This window comes from Crocuta crocuta, unplaced genomic scaffold, assembly GCF_008692635.1.
Source record: "Crocuta crocuta isolate KB4526 unplaced genomic scaffold, BGI_CrCroc_1.0 scaffold293, whole genome shotgun sequence".
In the NCBI taxonomy this organism is placed as follows: Eukaryota; Metazoa; Chordata; class Mammalia; order Carnivora; family Hyaenidae; genus Crocuta; species Crocuta crocuta.
In genome coordinates, this window is record NW_027529436.1 from 148,608 (window position 1) to 157,559 (window position 8,952).

The 8,952-nt window shown below is 40.2% G+C and overlaps 1 non-coding gene across 1 annotated transcript; it reads right to left on the reverse strand.

Annotated features, from left to right (window-relative positions):
- Positions 1 to 5,473: 5,473 nt before the first annotated feature.
- On the reverse strand, positions 5,474 to 5,557 carry TRNAR-UCU (transfer RNA arginine (anticodon UCU)). The gene has a single exon. It is a non-coding gene; the product is annotated as a tRNA-Arg (tRNA).
- Positions 5,558 to 8,952: the final 3,395 nt, after the last annotated feature.

Here is an 8,952-nt window from a genome sequence, read left to right on the forward strand (position 1 = left end):
CAGAGAGAGAGAAAGAGAGAAAGAGAGAGAGCAAGCGAGCACAAGTTGGGGAGGGGCAGAGAGAGAGAATCCCCAGCAGGGTCTGCACTGACAGTGCTCAGTCTCATGAACCCTGAGATCATGACCTGAACAAAACCCAAGAGCTGGACCCTTAACCCACTGAGCCAGGCACCTGGGGACACCACATTTTTTAAGTAAGCTTCCAAAGTGATTCTTAAGTTTGAAGGTCATCAGTCATCTACGTGTCTACGGCATCCTACAGAGAGGATAACATCAGGTTCTTCTATCCATTAGGTTGAGTGGAGTCTGCCTTTCATTTGGGCATTTCCTGCAGTGCTGCGTCCTGGTGTTGTATCTGTGACTCCTTGTGCTTGTTTCCTCGTTGTCAGATCCAATGGACCTCAGCAGAGTAAGTGGGTCACTCGCCTGGTGCCAGAGTGAACCCTCCCAAGTTCATTTCTCACCACACATAGAATAGGGAACTTCAGGAGCCAAATATCACTACAAGCAAGATTCACATCTGGTAACTATAACAGTATCAGTCAGGGCTCATGGCTGCAAGCCTCAAAAGTGACTGTCTATTTTGAGCCCAAAGGGAATTTCCTGATTATTTCGAGAGCTTTGGGGCTGCTGTATCAGTAGAGATCTGGAGGCTCAGGCAGAAAAGCAGCCAGAACAGAAACTCTGGAGAATTCTACAGCAGGAACAGTCTGGTGTGCCTCATTGTACCCCTTCAAATTCGCTTCCCCAGAGGGGTGCCTGAGCAGCTGAGGCTGAATCAGGTGCTTCCTGAGTCTGGGAGGTATTGCCCCCCACCCCCTCGCTCATATACTAGGTGAGGGGCAGCTCCCACAACAGCTCAACTCAAGGGAATGGGCTGCTCTCCCAAAGGGAGGCTTAATTGGGGTTGGTGGCTGGGCAGCCACAAATGACAAAAGCATTTTCTCCTATGCCTGCTTGGGGGCAGCCTCCCCCCTACAGGATCTACATAGGTACCATTGTCTATCCTCTCCTCATGCTGTATTTAAGAAATAGGAGCTTAGGAGCACCTGGGTGGCTCAGTTGGCTGAGCCTCCAACTTTGGCTCAGCTCATGATCTCATGGGTCATGAGTTCGAACCCCACATCGGGCTCGCTGCCGGCAGCCTGTCAACACAGAGCCTGTTTCAGATCCGCTGTCCCGTCTGCCCCTCCCCTGCTTGCGCTCTCTCAAAAATAAATAAAGTATTTAAAAAAACAGGAGCTTATAGGGGAATATTGTGATGAATACATGGACCCTTTAAGGCAAAGCAAAACACATCCTCAAGTTCTTTCTCTGCATATCAGCCGGTTGCTTTTATCTGCATGGGAAATAATAAAGAAACCAATTAAGGAATTGAAACTGTCACAGTGTGGCGTGGTTTAAGGAAAGGACCTTGTTTTTCTTTTGTGTTCTTTACTGAGGGGCTATGGGTGCCTGAGGTCACTTATCATTTGCTATCTGCTCATTCATTTTGGTGTGTCCTAGGACCCAGTTGTTGAAGACAACTTACTCACTTGCAGCAGGTGCCTCTACACAGTCTCTTACTTATCGCTCCTTTTCCTGCTGCCTGTGCTTCAGCTCTAGGTTTTCTTGAGTATGACCAACCTACCTCTTCCAGCATTGTAATAATCTTGCTTGCTTGTTAATTTGTAACTTTGGAAAAATAATCTGCATCGCTCCACTGGGAATTATTCAACCCAATGGTGTCCTTTGGTAGACAAGGATATTTACATTGTGGTTATTAGTTTCCTCTAATGGTAGGAACCGACTGGACATGGCCCAAGGGGGTGGATGACAGGAGGCAGGATGGAAATAGCTCCTTGTAGATAGGTAGAGATATTGAGAGAGAAAACAATCAGCAATGTGCCAATATCTATGAAGAGAGGCAATAAAATGTTTCCATAGTGTTGACTCAGATCCAGTAAAGGTATACATTATGAATAAAACACCAGCTATTATATGGAGAAGTAAAAAAAATGACAATCAAATCACAGTGTTTGAAAGGAAAAATGAGGCTGTTATGGTAAAGGAAACAGAGGCAGAAAGATAGTTTTTGAGTTGGAGTAGATGCCCTCCTAGAAACCAGACATAAGGCCAGTAAAAGAAATCCACCCGGGATTCTCATGGTAGACCCTTAAGCACACGCTTGCAGCCACACCTGAATATGAGGTACAACATGCCACCTTTTGAACTTCACTACCACTTAGTCCTCAAACTTGGTTGAATATTTGAAATGCTAAGCAATTTACCCTGTATATCAAGGATGACTGTCTTGCTTAAACTGTATGTGTCAGAAATATTAACACATGACCCAGTGATGCAAATGACCTGTTACTTCCCTTCTGACTGACATGTAACCCTTTTGCTTAGCTAAATATTTCCCTCCAAATCATACTAACAGTTATCCTCTTAACTCCCCACACTGGAGGGGAAGAGTAGTCACAGTTCCAGTTTTTATTTTTCCAAGTCAGATTCTTAGCAAATTTATTCTAGATTCAAAAAATAATTGCTATTTCCTTTCTATCTTTTCTCGGGGAGGGAGAAAAACTTTCAAGGGCTGCCATGCCTTCCTCTCATGGTGAGCTGAGAAATGTACAACTCAGGGCTGCTAATGCACAGAATAAATGGACAATCTTGCTAACTCCTATTATCATCATTGTGTCTAGAGTCAATGTCAGTTCAAAACTAAAATGTCCTCCTTTGCCTCTGTAGTACTTTAAATATCCCAACAGTATCTGCATTTATATAATGCCCATCTGCACGATATCAGATCATCTTGACAAATGTTCCATATTTCCATCTTTTCGTGTGTGTGTGGCTAAGAAAACTGAGAGGTTACACAAGACGAGCTTTTTTGGGTTATATGCACATCTAAAACTTGCAGCCTTCACTCATATCCAGGGTCAAGCGGCTTGGAGAAAACACGGGCATAAAACGAATCCACATACATCAGAAATGATTAGTCAGCTCCATTTTCTTTTCTGCCACATTATTTTACATTATTCATTTGAAATGCAAGAGACTGGAAAAAATTGACTTCTTTTTAATGAGGTTTGATTTATTCAACCTTGTGTTATTAGTGAAAATAGGATACCTTGTTAGTTGGAAAATACATTTAAAATAATGCACTGTTTTGAATAAATTATCAGGTTGATGAGTATATAATGATAATATTGATATTACTTTACATTTGCACAGAATTTTGGCAGGTTACAAAGCACATTCATACACATTGCTCTGCTCAATCCTCATAATTGTCTGGGCAATATTGTTCATATTTTATAGATAGGATCGGAAGGCTCAGGGAGGGTCAATGACAGGTAATAAGTGAAAAACAAGGGCTCTGTCTCTTTGGTTTTCTCTCCAAACCTTTTTAGAAGTCACTTGTACCAAAAATAACCAAACTAAAAGATGGCCTTCATGATCTCTTACCTGCACTTTTCCTGTGGCCTCTTAACCACTATCTCTGGCACAAACTTCCCCACTACTCTGGATCTTCCCGGAAGCAATTCAAATCACCATTCTTCTAGCAGAACACTCTTGGAGCTCCTTGGCCTAGAAGTTAAATTTTGACCTCGTATATTGACATCCAGTGTCCTTTATCGTGAGACCTAAATTTGGCCCCAACCTGGTTCTTCAGTCTCTTATGTTCCCGCCACACCAACCTTGTGATTCACTCACCATGCTCTGCTGTTCCATAGCTTGCATCTTTGTGCCTGTTTCTTTTTCTTTTTCCTAGAATGCCAGTTCTTTATTCCTTACCTAGCAAATTTCTACTTATGACCTGAGCACCAGCTGAGACAGCCTCCTATAAGGGGCCTTTCCTCCCTTCCTAGGACCTGCACACATCTTGTTATTGTTAGTACAACATGAGTTGAAATAATGTGACTGGCTTTCTAAGGGTATAGACAACATCTTTTTGATCTTTACTCCCCGGGCCCTAGCACAGTGTCTGGCATTCAATAACTAGTTATAGAATTAAGAAATTATCAACTATCTCTTCAATTTCAGTGAAAATACCTACATATATTAGGCACCAACAGTTTTTATAGCAATTTTTCTTCTGAGTCTCTTTCCAAAATAATTGAAAACAGGTTCTCAAAGAGATATTTGCACCCCCCACATTCTTAGCAGTGCTATTCACAATAGCCAAAAGGTGGAAGCAACTCAAATGTACATCAACAGATGAATGGATAAACAAAATGAGGTGTATATATACCCACAATGAAATATTCAGCTTTAAGAAGGAAGGATTTTCTGACTTGCTACTACATGGATGAACCTTGAAGACATACGCAAAGTGAAATAACTCAGTCACAACAAGACAACTATTGTATGATTCTACCTACCTGAAGTATCTAGAAGAGTCAGATTTATAGAAACAGAAAGTAGAATGGGGGTTGCCAGGAACCGGGGGAAGGGAGAATTGGGGAGTTGTTTAATGGATACAAAGTTTTAGTCTTACAAGATGAAAAAGTTCTGAGGATTGGTTGCACAACAGGGTGAATGTATTTGACAGGACTGAACTCTACACTTAAAAATGGTTAAGATAATAAATTTTAGTCATTAAATTAATTTATGTGTATTTGTCACAATTAACAATTTTTAAGTAAAAAAAACCCTTTTTTTAGTGACATGCCCTTCTTAAAGAAAAAAATGAATTAAAGGAACTATTTTGAATATTACAGTATGTATACATGGTGTAGATAAAAAGATAGGGTGGAACAAGAAACAGAAGACAAAATATTTTTACTCTTAAGAGCTAACTTTCTAACTGGAGAGATAGCAGTCAGACCTAAAAACCAATGAGATAGAAATCAGACATATTAAGTGATGATATAATTTCAAAACAATAAATTCCCATAATAGTTTAATCATGGAGCACCTGGGTGGCTCAGTTGGTTAAGCGTCCGACTTCGGCTCAGGTTATGATCTTGCAGTTCATGGGTTTGAGCCCCACGTTGGCACCTCAGAGCCTGGAACCTTCCTTAGATTCTGTCTGTCTGTCTCTCTCTCTCTCTCTGCCCCTCCCCAGCTCACACTCTGTCTCTCGAAAATAAATAAACATTTAAAAAATTTTTACATAGTTTAATCACTATTGCAGTCCCAAGATAAGACTGAGTAAAGAGATTAGCAATAAATTGGATTAATCTTGGAGCTCTTTCTGGAGGAGGTAGATATATAGAGAGTGGTTTTGAAGAAGCAGGGGATGGACTATAGTGCTATCGAGGGTGCAATGGATGAGCTATTCGTGAGGGGGATATACTTGCTTTACAGGAATTAATTTATTAAATTCTACAACAGCCATATCAAAAAATACTGTTTAATTTTTTTAATGTTTTATTTATTTGTGTGAGAGAGAGAGAGACAGCATGAGCAGGGGAGGGTCAGAGAGAGAGGGAGATACAGAATCTGAAACAGCCTCCAGGCTCTGAGCTAGCTGTCAGTACAGAGCCCGACATGGGGCTCGAACCCACAAACCATGAAATCATGACCTGAGCAGAAGTCAGACGCTTAACCACTGAGCCACTCAGGCGCCCCTAAAAAATACTGTTTATAATCTCTCTTTTAGCAAACTGAGGTACAGTGAAGTTGGCTAACTTGCCCAAAGAGAATGTGTAGTGAAGGACAGAGTAAGGTTTTAAACCCAGGCCACCTGGCTCCAACACCTGTGCAATGACCCAATAAGCCATGCTTTGCTCTCCACTTAATTTCTTGATGAACTGGTTCTCAGTGTCTCATTTCCTTTTATTGATTTTTGAATGTTTATTCATTTTGAGAAAGAGAGCATGGGTGAGGAGCAGAGAGAGAGGGGAACAGAGGATCCTAAGTGGGCTCCGTGCTGACAGCACTCAGCGGGACTTGAACTCATGAATGGTGAGATCATTACCTGAGCCAAAGTCAGACCCTTAACTCACTGAGCCACCCTGGTGCCCCTTTAGTGTCTCTTTTCTATACACCTTTCCTAAGGGCCTATGGTTTTTAACAGTTTCCAGAACACAGCACATTACTTTAGTAGATCTTGGAATCCAGCTGTCTGAATGTTCACAGAGGGCTTGATGAAATAAAATAGTTTAAGAACAATATGAGAAATTCAGTTTAGGGAGACAACTTTTCTGACATGAGTCAGTCCCTTTGACATGGGATTGAGGTTAAGGAATCTACTTTCCTGGGAGATGGTCTCACTGTCGTGCTTTAGCACCTCAACTCTGTAGCCCCACGGACGTTCTTCACATATAATGATTTTGGGGTTTGGCATTTCATGAGAGTGCCTTTGCATCTAGCACAGTATTTTCAAGGGCATCAGGCTACAGATTGTCATCCACATAACTGACTTTCATCTGAATTTACATGTTTTTCCATCCCCAGCTTTTCAGCAGACATGTTACATTATTTGCACAAGAAAATCAGATATGGGGAATGGGGAGTGGGTGTATATGAATATGGTGAGAGGGGTGGTCCAGAGAAGCGGACTCTTCCATATTAAGTCACATCTATTAACATTTAATACTATGAAAAACTCAGAAAAAGACATGTGTCATCTACAGTAAATTATCTGATGCATATTCTAACAGAACAAGGTGGTGATTATTTCATCTTTATTCTGACACAGACTGGCAAACTGGGAAGTGCTTTACCATGTTCTTTTCTTCCCTCTGTTTTAACAATTCAAAAAAAACCATATAAATCAGTAAGATTTTATGAAGTATTTAAAAATGATATTCAAATGATCAGGGCATAGATACTTGTAGATAAAAAGTGAGAAACAAGGGTACGCATTTTTCCAGGTGTCAAAGTGAAAGGGACCCATTCTATTGAAGCATCACTAGTTAGAAAGAAATCATTTGGATTCAGATCAGCATAGACAGAAAAAAAGAAAGAAAGAAAGAAAATATTGAAGTTTCTCAAAAGCCCTTTCGGACAGCAGACCGCTGATAAAATACTTCGTTTTGTTAATTGTAAATGAATTAGAGACATGTGGGCTGTGTCTTCCCCAGAATCAGCAGGGGCTTAAAATGTAAGAGAAAATAACTTTTGGCATGCCCTATTTGGTATTTTGCTAACCCTGAACCACTTTTGCCAAAAGTTCACTCTTGTGATGACGTTGAGATACAGAAAAGAATCCATCAGGTTTCTAAGCTGAACATGTTTTAGAATCAATGACAACTGAAGGTTCTTCTAGAAATAGGTGGATTTCATGTGAAAAACACTGAATAGCTCTGTTGCCTTTTGGCTTTATACCTGAGTGTGCCAGAAATTTTCAAATTTTGCCTTGTGACATGGAAAGACCTGAATATGCTTCAGGAAACACTTCTTTGAAATAGAACCTGAATTTCAGGGCTCTGCCTTTGGTTCTGATCTGCCTACCAGTTGTGGTGCCTGGGACCCCTTCACAGGATCAGCAAACAGCCAGCAGGCTGGTGAGTCATGTTCGTGCAATTGGTGAGTTCAACACAGCCCCAGTAAGATGATTGCAGCCACCCTAACTCAAATTCGCCTGTGCTAGAGGTTAGGACGATATTGGTATTTAACAGCTTTTATCATTTAATTCAGTTTTTTTTTTTCAACATCAGTAGAACTATATCTTTTTGGTATTAATTTATTCTGTGAAGTGTGACATAGAGAGATGCATTCTAAATACTTCATAGTGGAAGACCAGTGGAAACCCTTTGATTATCTTGAGCTATGTCTGCCAATGCCATAGCAAGTAGTTAAGTGGGGGCATGGGGGGGGTACATAAGGAGTGTCAAGTGTACCAGTCATTTGGTAGACCACCTTCATATATATCACCTGCTCACTCCCCCCAGTGTATATCCATACATGCATTTATCAGCAAACAAAACTCAAAACTTTTCATGCTTTAATAATATTGTCATGAAGATATTACTTCAGGGTAAGCTATCTTAGAAGACTAAACAAAATTTCTCCATGTCTGCAATCTTCTATTAATAAATGGTTCTATTCATGGTGCCTACATCAGTTATTACTATTCTCTAGAATGGTAAAGAAATTTTCTAATATTTCCTTGGAATGCTAAGATCAAAAGCTCTCGAGATGTGTCTTTCAATTTTATCTTTGAAACTTAAAATAGCAAAAGCAACCACAAAAGCAAAGGGCATTAGTCAATGTTTAAAGCCTCAGCATCAACTCTTATATTCCTCAGGACAGCTGCAAATTCTGTAAAAGGATATCTAACCTCTAGATGAGAAGACTAGGCTGGTTATGTTAGTGAGACAAGAAAAATAGAAAGATTCCCTAAGACCCTTCATCTTCATCTTTTTTTCTCATTTTCGTATTTGCTTTAAGAAGTCAGGAAAAAATACCTGCCATTTTGGCTGTGTAAATAATTAAGGACTACTTTGTCTAAAATCATATGATTCCAGTGTTTTTGACCAATCTATTTTTACACTATTTCCGTTGAACTCCTTCCTTTGTGTATTAGCAACCTTCACCCAGTGCCCCAACGTGCAATAGGCTGCAGACCTTCACACACCTATAGTTAGCCCTGTACGTCATTTATTCATCTGGTTTTAGCCTATCAGAACAAAATCAGGCAGAATTAGACCTAAAGATAAACTCAACTGTATATACACATACAGGTTCAAAGCGAGCCTCATTATTACATGAATAGGAAACTACCTAAAGGATTACATTTTTGGATACTATAAGGCACAATGTATAGGAAATGAAGGGGTGAGATTTCTGGCCTTTCGCTATTGTCTTGGATGAGCATTAACATTTTTACACTGTTCTTTGTAATATGGAAGCTTTAGGTATTGGGATAGAAGTAACAGTCATAGGCATACAGGGTATTGGAGAAGCTTTACGTAAGGAGAGCTTTATGTAAGCTTTAGGTCACTGGATGGCTAGGGCAGGAGAAGGAACGATCACCAAATTCATTATTTATAGGTTAGTGATACCTTGATTTTG